This window comes from Myotis lucifugus, unplaced genomic scaffold (genome assembly GCF_000147115.1).
Source record: "Myotis lucifugus unplaced genomic scaffold, Myoluc2.0 scaffold_5, whole genome shotgun sequence".
NCBI lineage: Eukaryota > Metazoa > Chordata > Mammalia > Chiroptera > Vespertilionidae > Myotis > Myotis lucifugus.
This window is the reverse complement of record NW_005871053.1, coordinates 5,433,815-5,446,415: the sequence shown is the minus strand read 5'-3', so window position 1 is coordinate 5,446,415 and position 12,601 is coordinate 5,433,815.

Here is a 12,601-nt window from a genome sequence, read left to right as displayed (position 1 = left end):
CAGTGGATAGAGCCTTGGCCTGTGGACTGAAGGGTCCCGGTTCAATTCCGGTCAAGGGCACATGCCAGGGTTGTGGACTCAATCCCCAGTAGGGAGTGTACAGGAGGCAGCCAATTGATGATTCTCTCTCATCACTGATGTTTCTATCTCTCTCTCCCTCTCCCTTCCTCTCTGAAATCAATAAAAATATATATTTTTAAAAATATGTGACTAGTAGTCAGTTTCCTTTTATTTTTTTCCTTGTGTATTTCTCCTACTAAATAGGAAGGCTTATACTGTTCTAGTTGTTATCTTTACAACCCCAACTTTATATAATGCCCCCATCCTCTACTACTTTCCTACCATATGCATTTACTTTCTTCTTCCCCAACTCCTACCCCTCACAACTCCTGTTAGCTTTTCACTTTTGCATTATCAGGCATACAAGGCACTTCAGTTATGTGATTGGCTTTCCTTTGCTTGCCTTTTATACCTATAATAGCTTTCTAAGTCTTTAAAATTTTTGTTATTTTCATTTCATTTTGCTCACTTCCTCATTTTCACCCAGCTTGTCCCTTCCTGTATTTTTGGCAGGACCTACTTGTCCATGTATTCCTTCTCATTTTGCTTTCATTTCTATGATGATTACATTTTTTTCTTCCATGTGCACTCTCAGCTTATACCCTCATTCTTTCTGTTGTGTTAACATATGTTCTCTGCTTTATGGTTTTTTTCTCTCGTAGAGCAGATTCATTCATTCTGATTTTAAAATTTATGATGGAATGTTTGATCATGATTTTCAGCTGCTCTGTGGAACTATTTTTCTGGTCAATTTGCTTTAACGACCCTTTGTTTTGTTTCTTCTTCCTTTTCTCTGTGTATCAGCTTTATATGGATACTAAAGGCCCAATGCATGAAATACGTGCAAGGGGCTCAGCCCTTGCAGCCCCAGCTTTGTCCAGAAGGTTGTCCGGAAAGATGTCCAGAAGGTCGTTTGGCTGTCCAGTCTAATTAGCATATTATGCTTTTATTATTATAGATTGTGCACATTCCTTTTTGATTACTTATCTCTGAAGCAGCTGAGTTTTTCCTATACCTCTACTTGCAAGGGGTTCATTGGCTGAAAGGACAGGGCCAGTTACTGGCTAGCTGAATTTTTTTTCTTATTTTTCTCAATTATAGTTTGCATTCAACACTGTTTTGTATTAGTTTTAGGTGTTGAATTTTTTATAACCTTGATTTTGTGTAATTTTGTTTAACCTTTACTTTTCTTCAGCCAATGGAGACAGACAGGGACTTTTCACAATGCATCTTTCTCTTCCTGCTCTGCCATAGAGATAGACTGTTCCTGTAAATAATGCTTGTCTATGTCCTCGTTTAGACCCACCTCCACAGCTTCTCAGAACCAATCAGATCCAGGGGTGCTCTCATGGCCAACATATGTACCTTGTTCCTCCTGTTATAAACAAGGGATTTTTATTTTGGAAATAAAGATGTACCTTTCCTCTTTAAGAAACATTCTTTGCTGTCTTCAATTTGGCTTATGTCCTACAGTCCAACAAATCTGCTCTTGTTAAGTACCAAAGGTTGTTCTTAGTGACCTCCATGTGGTCAAATCCAATGCACACCTTCCTGTCTACAGGTAGCATTAAGATTTATATCCATAGACCCTCTCGCCACGTTCACTGGGTGCACTCCTGCATGATCTTCCTGCTTTGAAGGAACCATTCCACTTGTTTTGTGGTTTGGGATTTTAGCTGTGTCCTTAGTTGAATAAAATATATAACTTGTGAGTTTCCTTCTTTCCTTTTCTTTTTTCTCTTTTTTTCTTTCTTCCTATATTTCTTTCATACCTCTTATTATTTTTGAATGACTTCCAGTGAGAGAAGAGAGAAATGGCAACTTCACACTTCATCTTAGAAATATTTTGAAGTTAAAAACAACAATCACATGTGAGAAGTGAGATTTATGACAAGCAGTTGAGTGGAATATTGTATCATTCATCAAGATGGGAAACCCTAGAGGTTTGATAAGATAAAAATCATGGAATTCAGTCTTATACATGTTAAGTTTGAAATGCCTGTGAAATATTTAAATGGAAATGTTAGGTAGGAAGTTGGAAGACAATACCTATAGCTCAAAGATGTGGTTTGGACTGGAGAGATTACCTAGAAAAGAGACGCATCTGGCCCTGGATGAAAGCTTAGAGAACCCCAACATTTAGAAGTTGGTAGATGTGGGACCGTGAGGAGGTGAGTCAGAGAGATAGAAGGAAAATCATGAGAGTGTGATCTCCTAGAAATCAAGAAAGAGAATTGGCTGTTTCAAGGAAGAAGTAGTGAACTTGTCCAATGCAGCTAAAAGGTAAAGTAAGATGTAGATAGAAAGGTGTGCACTGGATTTGGCCACGTGGAAGTCACTAAGAACAACCTTTGGCACTTAATAAGAGCAGTTTTGGTGGACTGTAGGACAGAAGCCAGATTGAAGAGTCCTGTGGAGGGAAGTGAGGAGATAGAGATGTTTTGCTGTGAAAGCAAACAGAGAAATGTACAGTAGCTAGAGAGATGATGATAAGATCAAGGAAGGTTTGTTAGAATGGACAACACCAGAGCATGTTTGAATATTATTGGAAATAATCCCAGAGAGAGGGCGTGGTTGATAACTCGGGAGAGAGGGGATAACTCAGGGAGCAAAGTCCTTGAGGTGGCTAGCGTCACTGGGATCCAGAGCACACATTGGGCACTGGCTTCTGAAAGGAGATTTCAGGTTTGTAGATGGGTACAGGTGCAATGCAAGAAGTTCCTGTTTCTATTTTCTCAACAAAGAATGAGGCGAGATTGTCAGCTGAGAGTTTTGAAGTGGTATGAAGTAGCAGATTGAGGATGGAGAAGAAAGCATGAAACAGTGCTTGAAAACCAGAAACAAAGCTACAGGAAAAGTAGCTTAGCTCAAGTAAACTCATAAAAATTCAAAGATAAAAAAGGAAAAGAAAAAATATACCACCCTGCTTCTTACATTGAATCAAGTGCTGAGCCCTTCATCAAGAGCAATCTACATCTGGAGCAGACTTGTGCTTGATCATAATTCTGCAGCAACAGGCTTATCAAGTACACAGGAAAGAAATGGTTAACAGCAGCCAAAATATGACTAGTGATAGCCAGTCCTCAAAATTTCCCAGACGGAAGCCTTTGGAAGGATGAATTAATTCATGAAATCTTATATATATATCTGAACTATACTAGTATAACTTAGAGGCTATATATTTAAAGGTAATGAAAGTTAAAATAAATAAAAGTTAGGGCCAAGTAGCATTAAATAAAAGTCTATCTGCTTTCTAAGATTTTAAAATTTTTTATTTGCTTTATTCATACCTTCAGTTTTCATAAATACTTTTCATGTTTTTGTTTTTGCCACCCTAGAACACTCTCTTATATCATATATAGTTATCTTCTATCAGGGTTAGGGGTGCCCACCCCTAAGCAAAAATCTGTGTACAGTTTTTGACTCCCCAAAAGCTTAGTTGTCCCTTGGTATTCATGGGGGATTGGTTTCAGGACCCCATACAGATATGGAAATCCATAGATGTTCAAGTCCCCTGTGCAAAATGGCATAGATCAATGCTTACAGTCGGCCCTCCACATCCGAGGATTTCCAACTGCGGTTGAAGCCTGGCCGTTGTGGCTCAGTGGTTGACCGTTGACCTATGAACCAGGAGGTCACGGTTCAATTCTGGTCAGGGCACATGCCTGGGTTGCAGGCTCAATCCCCAGAAGGGGGTGTGCAGGAGGCAGCCGATGGATGTTATTTTCTTATCAATGTTTCTATCTCTCTATCCCTCTCTCTTCCTCTCTCTCTCTCCAAAATCAATAAAAACATATTTTTTAAAAATGAAAGCGAGGCTACATTTAAATTAGTTGTATTTTTCTCTAATTCTGTCCACTTACTTTGACTTTACTGTTTAGTGAAGATACGTTGGAAATGTCAGAGTGTCAGCTCTGCTAAATGGAACCGAAGAAAAGCACTGTGTTTGGGCCTGGGGTCAGGTGTGGATAGGTTAGAGGAATCAAAATGAGAAAACCTAAGGAAGTTGAAAAATAGGACCCTTTCCTATCTTGACACTTACTTCTGGGTCTCTTCTATAATAAAAGCTTGGGAGGTAGGGCATATGGTTTTACTCATCTGCATTCATTTATTCTTCAGATGTCAAAGGCTCACCTCCTTAGGCGGATATTAGTCTTTATCTGTTTAGCCTGTGAGTTAGATTTTGAAAAAATAAAATATTTATTTATGGATTACTTTTGGCAATTTCCTCTCTGTATCCCATATTGAAGAATTTGACTATCACTGTTTATGAATATCTACAAATCAATTTAAAGCAATGGTTCTTTTGTTGTTTTAGAAGTTGAGATATATAGAGTGACTTGAATATTTTTGCAGTTCTACAATGATAGAAGGGAGTTTAATAGCAAAGCAGGAAGATTGTGAGGTTTTATACTTATGGGGCAACTGGTTTATGATTTTTCTTCCCAGGAAATGCTGATGTTAAAACATAAATGTAAGTACAGACCAGCACAGTTCTTGTGTCAGATGAGGGAGCCATTGCTTTAGAGGCCCTTTCTGCACTCCCCTCCCTTTCCCCAGGCATACACCTAAATTTGGGCAAGATATGTATAGGACTCACCAGAACCTTTGCCTTCTACTGTACTTCATTCTGGATTATCAGGACCCTGGTGCCAAGGGACAACTGTTTCAGGGAGATGTAGACAGAGTTTAGATGTGGAGGCTGGATTGTCTCTCTGTGTGAGCACAAGACCCTCCTCGGAAGGGTTAGAGCTGGAAGTGGGAAGAGAAGAGGTGCAGGACACAGGCAGGAACCAGTGCCCTAACTTCCTGCACTGCAAAGGCATCTGCTTAGAACTGCAAGGAGTTTGGAAATTCTGAATACTTGCCAGGGCATTACAAAGATACAGTTGTCAAGGTAGAAGAATAGGTCATATTTTATTAAACTGTTTGTTTGACATAACTTTTGAATATATATGCCTATGGTACGTGGGCCTCCATTTATATTTCTGCCCGGGTCTTTAGGGCAGGACCTTGTCCAGAGAATAGGGAAGTGTAGGTCATGTTATATGTGAAACAGAGACTCTGTTTAGGGACAGTACTTTATATGTGTGTATATTCTCAGGCCATCCACGAGGAGCCCAAGGCTGTGGTTGTCCGTGGACAGGTTGACTTAAGGTACATGTGCTGGGCACGAACTTATCACTGAATAAATGGTTAATTGAATCAAGCTAATACTAAATATGTATTAATCACCCACAGTATTCATGGCTTTAGACAAAGAGCTGCCTTCATGGAGCTTATAATTAAGTAGAAGGAAGAAGGCAAGTCTAAAACTAGTGGAAAGAACAGAAAACTGTAGGAAGAATGTGGGAAGTAGTTCTGTGGTACAAGCAAACTTTTCGTAAAGATCATAAGATTTGTGCTTCATCTCTAAGGAAGGGTAGACTTTTGGAAGGCAGATATAATCCAACTAACATTTGTCCAGAGTTCTACACAGGAGGTACTTCACATCCTATATAATAAAAGCCTAATATGCTGTGTCTGGTCGTCCAGTCGTCTGTTCAACTAATCAAAGCGTAATATGCTAATGATATGCCAATGCCACTCAACCGCTCGCTATGACAAGCACTGAACACCAGGGGGCAGACACTCCGACCAGTAGGTTAGCTTGCTGTTGGGGTCCAACTAATCAGGACTGAGCAAGACAGGCTGGACATGCCCTGAAGCCCTCCCGCAGTCCCTCCCTGACTGGCCAACCTCCTGCGTCCCAAACTGAGGCTTCTTAAGGTCAACAAAAAAGAGAGAGAGAAAGAGAGAGAGAGAGAGAGAGAGAGAGAGAGAGAGATGAAAGGACTTTCTCACTCTGTAAGTCAATGTCTTTAAAATGCATGTCTGGGAGCCACCTAAGTCATCTCAACACACCTTTGCTATATGCCTCATTCCTTATACTGTAGTAGTTGAGAGTCTAGAGACAAACACAGGTAAATGACCCTTCCATAAACTGGGAGGAAAATATAGAGTGCCTCAGGTTAGCAGCATCCACTCCTATGCTAGTTAGTCTTAGAAAACTTTCAATGCCCTTAGAATCCTTGTCCATCAAGAAGGTTGGGTTGTTGCTCCCTTAGCTCCTCTGGAGAGGAAGGAGAACTCAACTAATAGCAAGTACACTTTAAGAATCTAGTTCTGCAAGAGATTGGGCTAAATATGTTCTGGTTCTGAGTTTGCTTACATTGAAGTTTTGGTTTTCAAATTAGGCCCTGGGATAGGAAGCAAAGCTAATTTTATTCAACAATATTGGGGGGAAACTTCATTTTGAATTTTTGTGCATGTAAGGTGTCTGTCATGTATATGCCTAAACATTCCACTTTTCCATGTGGCCTGATCTTGTGTTTGAGTATATGTGTTTCTGTGTGTTTTATAAATGCCCAAAGGCCCTGGCCAGTGTGGCTCAATTGGTTAGAGTGTCATCCCATGCACTGAGTAATCGTAGGTTTGATTCTTGGTCAGGGCACATACCCAGGTTGTGGGTTTGATCCCCGGTCAGGGCGCATACGGGAGGCAACCAATTGATGTTTCTCTCTCACATAGATGTTTCTCTCTCTCTTCCTCTCCCTTCCTCTCTCTTTAAAATCTATGAAAAAGATATCCTCCAGTGAGGATTAAAAAAAAATGCCTAAAGAATGGATCACTGTTTTGTTGCTGGGCTGATAATGGTATTAACCCTGGTAACAGTCTCTCTCAGGCATTAGGATCTTTACCAGTGACTAGCAGTCCCCAATATCTGGAAGCAGCATGTTTCCTCCCTGAAATCTTACCACCAAGTGAATAGTACAATGAAAATAAGTCTTATTCATAACTCTTACCACTCTACCACCTGGCCAAAACCACCTTCATCACTCATCAGAATGATGGCACAGCTTCCTCCCTGCTTCTACCCCTTTTTGCTAGAGCCTATTCTTGAGACACACACACACACACACACACACACACACACACACACACACCAAGGAGCTTTTTTAAAACCTAAGTCAAATAATTTCACTCCACTGCATGGACCTGTGATAGCTGCCCATCTTGTACAGAACAAATTTCAGTCCTCCAAGGCTTCTGGGCCCTACATGATCAGGCTCCCCACTACATTTTTCTCCTCACACTCTTTTCTGCGCTCATTGTGTTACAGGCACTCTGGACTCCTTGTCCTTCTTGGAACATACCAGGCATGTCTTTCTATGGGCTTTATAGTGCCTGGTCTCTGTGACAGGATGGGAACCTCACATTTCCATATGTCTGCTTGACTAATTTCCTCATCTCTTTCCAGTCGTTGCTCAAGTCTTCTCAGTAAAACCCAGATTGCCCACTTTATTTAATACTAGAGGTCCGGTGCACGGGATTCATGCACTGGTGGGGGGCATGCCCTGTGGGGATCGGCCCACTGTGAGAGCGCTGCTCATCCCGGTCAGCCGAGTGGCTGTGGACCCGCCCTCTGAACAGCTGCTCCCGCTGTGGGAGTGCCACTCCCACTGTGGGAGCACACTGACCACCAGGGGGCAGCTCCTGTGTTGAGCATCAGTGCACATCATAGCAACTGGTCGACTGGTCATTCTGGTCGTTCCGCCATTCAGTCACTGGGCTTTTATTGTATAGGATTTCAACTTGGCAACCCACCTCCATTTCTTCATGTGCTCAGCTTTTATTTATCTATTTTTTAAAATATGTTTTTATTGATTTCAGAGAGGAAAGGAGAGGAAAGAGAGATAGAAACATCAATGATGAGAGAGAATCATCAATTGGCTGACTCCTGCATGCCCCCCCCCCCCCCAACACTGGAGATTGAGCCCACAACTGTGACTTCCTGGTTTATAGGTTGATGCTCAACCACTGAGCCACATTGGCTGGGCTAATGTGCTCAACTTGATACAATTTTCGTATCACTTATGACTTTCTAAAACATGATGTAATTTACTTACCTGTTAGGTCTATTTGTTTATTGTCTGTCTCCCCGTGCTGGAATGTAAACTCTACAAGGGCAGGCTCTATATTTTGCTCATTTATATCTCAAGCACCCAGAATAATGTCTAACACATAGCAGAAACTCAATAAATGTTTATTGAATTAAATTAATGAAATGGATCAAAATCCAACCCTCTACCCTAACAACCTATAAACTCAACAAAATCCCAGTTCTAGGTCCTTTTAGGTAGTATGATGGAAACTCTGAATGAAAGGTGCATTCTGAAGTGGATATAACAATATCCCTTGAGCTCCATCATCTGGGAAGATCATGAGAGTGTGGGAATGAAGGATTTTGGACTAAATGGAGTTTGGGACCTAAAGATAGGCTTCTGAGCTTGCCAGATGCCTACCAGGTGTTCTTGATGGCAATATTCTTGGTAAGAAAAAATTTTGGCAGCACATGTGGTGATCAAGGCCCTTCACCTTAGCCCTAGCTAATAGTATACCCCTCCTGCAGGACTTATTATTTCAAAGAGTTTGTCTTTTGAGTTTCTATTTGGAATGTAAAAATGGTAAATTTGAAAAAACAACAAAAAACAACCACCACAAAGCAAAACCACACTCCCAAAAAACACACACCCAACAAACAAACAAAACACAAAAATAACCAACTACTTTACAAAGAGTACATTACAAAAGGAATGTCCATCTTTATGTTCAAGTTCAAATTTGTAGCAAAATGAGAAACGCAGGATGCTTTCATAGATAGAGGAAGATACTAGTCAGAATTGCCAACTGAGATTTGATTTGTTTTCTATTCAAGGAGCCAAAAAGATGTCTTAACAAAGATAAAATACTCCATTGTGATGATCTGGGAGTGATTGAGCAAAGTAAGTTAGTTTAGTAATAATACTAGTAAATTAGTTTCAAGGCTGAACACTCCCAATGAACAAGTACAAAGCAAAGCATGAATATTGGTGTTGCATGTTCATGACACAGCTAGAGTACTTCCTCAGATGCTCTTGGCCTCTCCAGGTCTCTGAGCTACTTGCCCTGCCTTAACTGTTCCCAGGTGACTGACCCAGTACAGGCCTCCAGAACAGATCAGTCACAAGCTTAAGCCCTGTCAGAAAACTCAATCAGGGAAGCAGAACCACGATGGGTATGTTGAAAAAGGAATTAATTATAGAAATTAGACCTCTACATGTGTGGGAAGTAAGAATCTGAAAAGAGGTTGTTGAAGCATCAGAGACCAGCCCTGACACAAAGGAGTCCAAGCTGGTGGGGAAATCTGGAAGCTAAACCCATCCAGCTGGTGGAGAATCCAACTGGTGGAGAAGGCCTGGTGTCAAAGTCTACGGAAGTTTGAGGACTCTTTATGACTACCACCTCTGTGAGGCTGTGACGTCTGTTAGCCCAAATGTGGTTGCAGTTATTCAGCAGAGAGAACAGAAGAAATAAGAGCCCTCCTGGTTCTGGACACTTTTCTCTTGCCACATCTAACCCATGACGACTTTTAGAGTTTAATGGCTACTACTTTTGTTAAAATGAAACTCAAATCTCAGGTAATTTCAGTTTTGTCTATCTGAACAAATATAGACCTATAAGTCTATAGGGAAGGGGATTCTGGGAAACATAGTTTTCAGCATAACCAAGTTTCCTATAGAACAAACCAGCACAATTACCATACAATGGCTGCAGAGCATGGGGTTTGTCTCTCTAGTTGCCAAAGGGATCAGATCATTCAACCCGGTTTTGAGTGTACAATTCTGTAACACATCATCTGTATATTGTGTTGTGTGTTCACCACTCCATGTCAAGTCTCCTTCCATCACCATTTATCCCCCCTCTTCCCTCTTCTACCTCCTCCCATCCCCTTTCCCTCTGATTTATACTGTGCTACTGTCTGTGTCTTTTTGTTTGCTTAATCTCTTCACCTTTTTCACCCAGCTCCCCTCCCCTCCTCCCCTCTGACAGCTGTCAGTCTGTTCTTATATCTATGAGTCTGTTTTTATTTTGTTTGTTAGTTTTGTTCATTAGATTCCACATATAAATGAAATCATATGGCATGGCACATTTACACAACGGAATACTACTCGGCTGTAAAAAGATAGGAAATCTTAACTTCTGTGACTCCATGGATGAACCAGGAGAGCATTATGCTAAATGAAATAAGCCAGTCAGAGATAGACAAGTACCATGACATCTTTTGATGAAGCACTAGCATTTCAGCCTTCCTGAGAAACCTCAGCTAAAATTGTACCCATAGAAAAACTGCAAATAAAAAGAAGTGTGAGCCCTAGCTGGTTTGGCGCAGTGGATAGAGCGTCGGCCCACGGACTGAAGGGTCCCAGGTTCGATTCTGGTCAAGGGCATGTACCTTGGCTGCAAGCTTGATATCTGGCTTTGGTCAAAGCGCATGCGGGAGGCAACCAGTGGATGTCTCTCTCACATTGATGTTTCTCTCTCTCTGTCTCTCCCCCTCCCTCCACTCTCTCTAATAAAAAACCAAAAAAAAAAAAAAAAAGGAAGTGTGAGAGTTGTACAAAAAGCATTGATGGTGGGGACTATGATTTGTGTGAGGCTCAATTCAGTTGTTTGTTATGAAATTATAGCATTAATAGTATTTTAAGAATATCATTATCTTCCGTCACTGAAAAAAGTCCATGAACAAGTATTTCTCTGAGACAAATAAAAGGAATGGATTGGGGAGCAGAGATCCTTTTAGTCAACGTATGACTTGTGACCCAAACTCTCAGCAAGAATATATACTTAATGAAAACATTGCTCTCTGGCAACTTCTGAGCAGTAACACTGCCATAGCTCAAAAAGCAGTGAAAAGCCTGTTATTTGTATTTATGTATCCATGCCAGTCTGGGTTTTCAAAAGATTGTGATGGACAGAGTGCAGAAGCTGCCTTGATACGCAGTGTCAGCTCTCTTTAATCCATTTCCCCAAATGCCATCACATCTTATTGGATTGTTAACCAATGAGTTAGGTAGTAAGTAGACTTTTTCCCTTGATAATTAAACCTATTTTTAAAAATAATAAAACATACAGCTAATATGGAATAGAATAAACATGTGGAGGCATTCTTGTGATAACATATGAGATTTAGGTCTTTTTTAAAAAATGTGTTTTTATTTATCTCAGAGAGGGAGAGATAGAAACATCAATGATAAGAGAATCATTGATCTGGTGACTCCTGCACACCCCCTACTGGGGATAGAGTCCCCAACCCCAAGCATGTGCCCTTGACCAAAATCGAACCTGGGACCCTTCAGTCCATAGGCTGAACCACTGAGCTAAACCAGCTAGGGTGAGATTTAGGTCTTGATGGTTACTCTCCCTTCCTCAATAGTTTATGGTTGATTGCCATGAGAGGGTCAGTGAAAAAAATGTGAAAAGTTCTGAAGTTCTTTAGGTTAAAGACTGTATGCTTTCATCTCTTTTCACACTTTTGTATTTTCTTCTATATGGGGTTTGACTTTTCTTTTTAGAGAGAGAGCAGTTTCAGTAGTTTCTATCCATGGAACCCAGATGGAAGGAATAAAAAGGTGGGGATGATCAAATGAAGGTCAGCGGAGGAGGGAAGGGGGTTAGCTTGAGAAGACTGTCTTCACAGGGAGGGAGTTAAGGTGAAACTGCATTGTGTCACAGGCCCCAGCATCTATTATTTTATGACAAGACAATATGACAGCATTGCTAGTTAAAGTGGAAGAAGCTAATTCAAAAGGTGGGATTGGAGAGTCAAAAGAGATTGTATGTGAGAAAAAGTGCGTACAATTGACTGTGTTTCATAGCAAATCAGGATATTATCAGCACAGAAAACAGTGAAATGCCATCACAGCTGCCTCAGTGGGTAGCATTATCTTCAATTTCTGAAGCCTCCCCCACCTCATCTCATCCAATCGGACCCCTAGACAGCCCACGAAGCACTCCCAGCGCAGTTTCAGTAACAATTCCTGTTACAATCAGTGTTCTCTGGATTTTTATCCCCCTGAAGATGGTGATGGCAGAAAAGCCTTGAGATTCTTCTGAGATTTCATCATCCTTTTAACAGAAAAAAACCGTCTGTGCAAATATTTAAATTACCCCATTCTTTCCCAGAAACTTTGCCTTCCGAGTAATCTGCCCTCCGACATAGGCTGGGAAGGGTTTAAGGGTGGGAGAGTTTAAGGGGGTGGGAAGGTTTGTCAAGTGAGAACGATCCTTTCTTTCAAGGAGCCCAAGTGTACCTCGGCCTGAGAAGTTTTTGCTTCAGAGTGTCAGGGATGGCGGGGAGCAGGCACACAGTCTTGTAGGTTTACAGACCAGGGTTTGAGACAGGGGGTCGGTAGTGGCTCCGGGGCGGCCGCCAGGCTGCTGTTCCCTTCTGAATCTGCTCTCTTAGGGTGCTCACAGCGACCCCGCTGCAGTCCCCCAGTGCTCGGGCCATCCGAGCCACCCCTTGCGAACCCGGGCCGGCCCACCAGCGCTGGCCTGGGAGGGTGGGGACGCTTCCAGGGCGCTTAGGCCCCGGGATGCCCGGTCAGGGTCTCCACCGCGGTGATCTCTGGAACCAGAGGTTCCCACGAGTACCGGGCCGGGGATGAGCCCAGGAAGA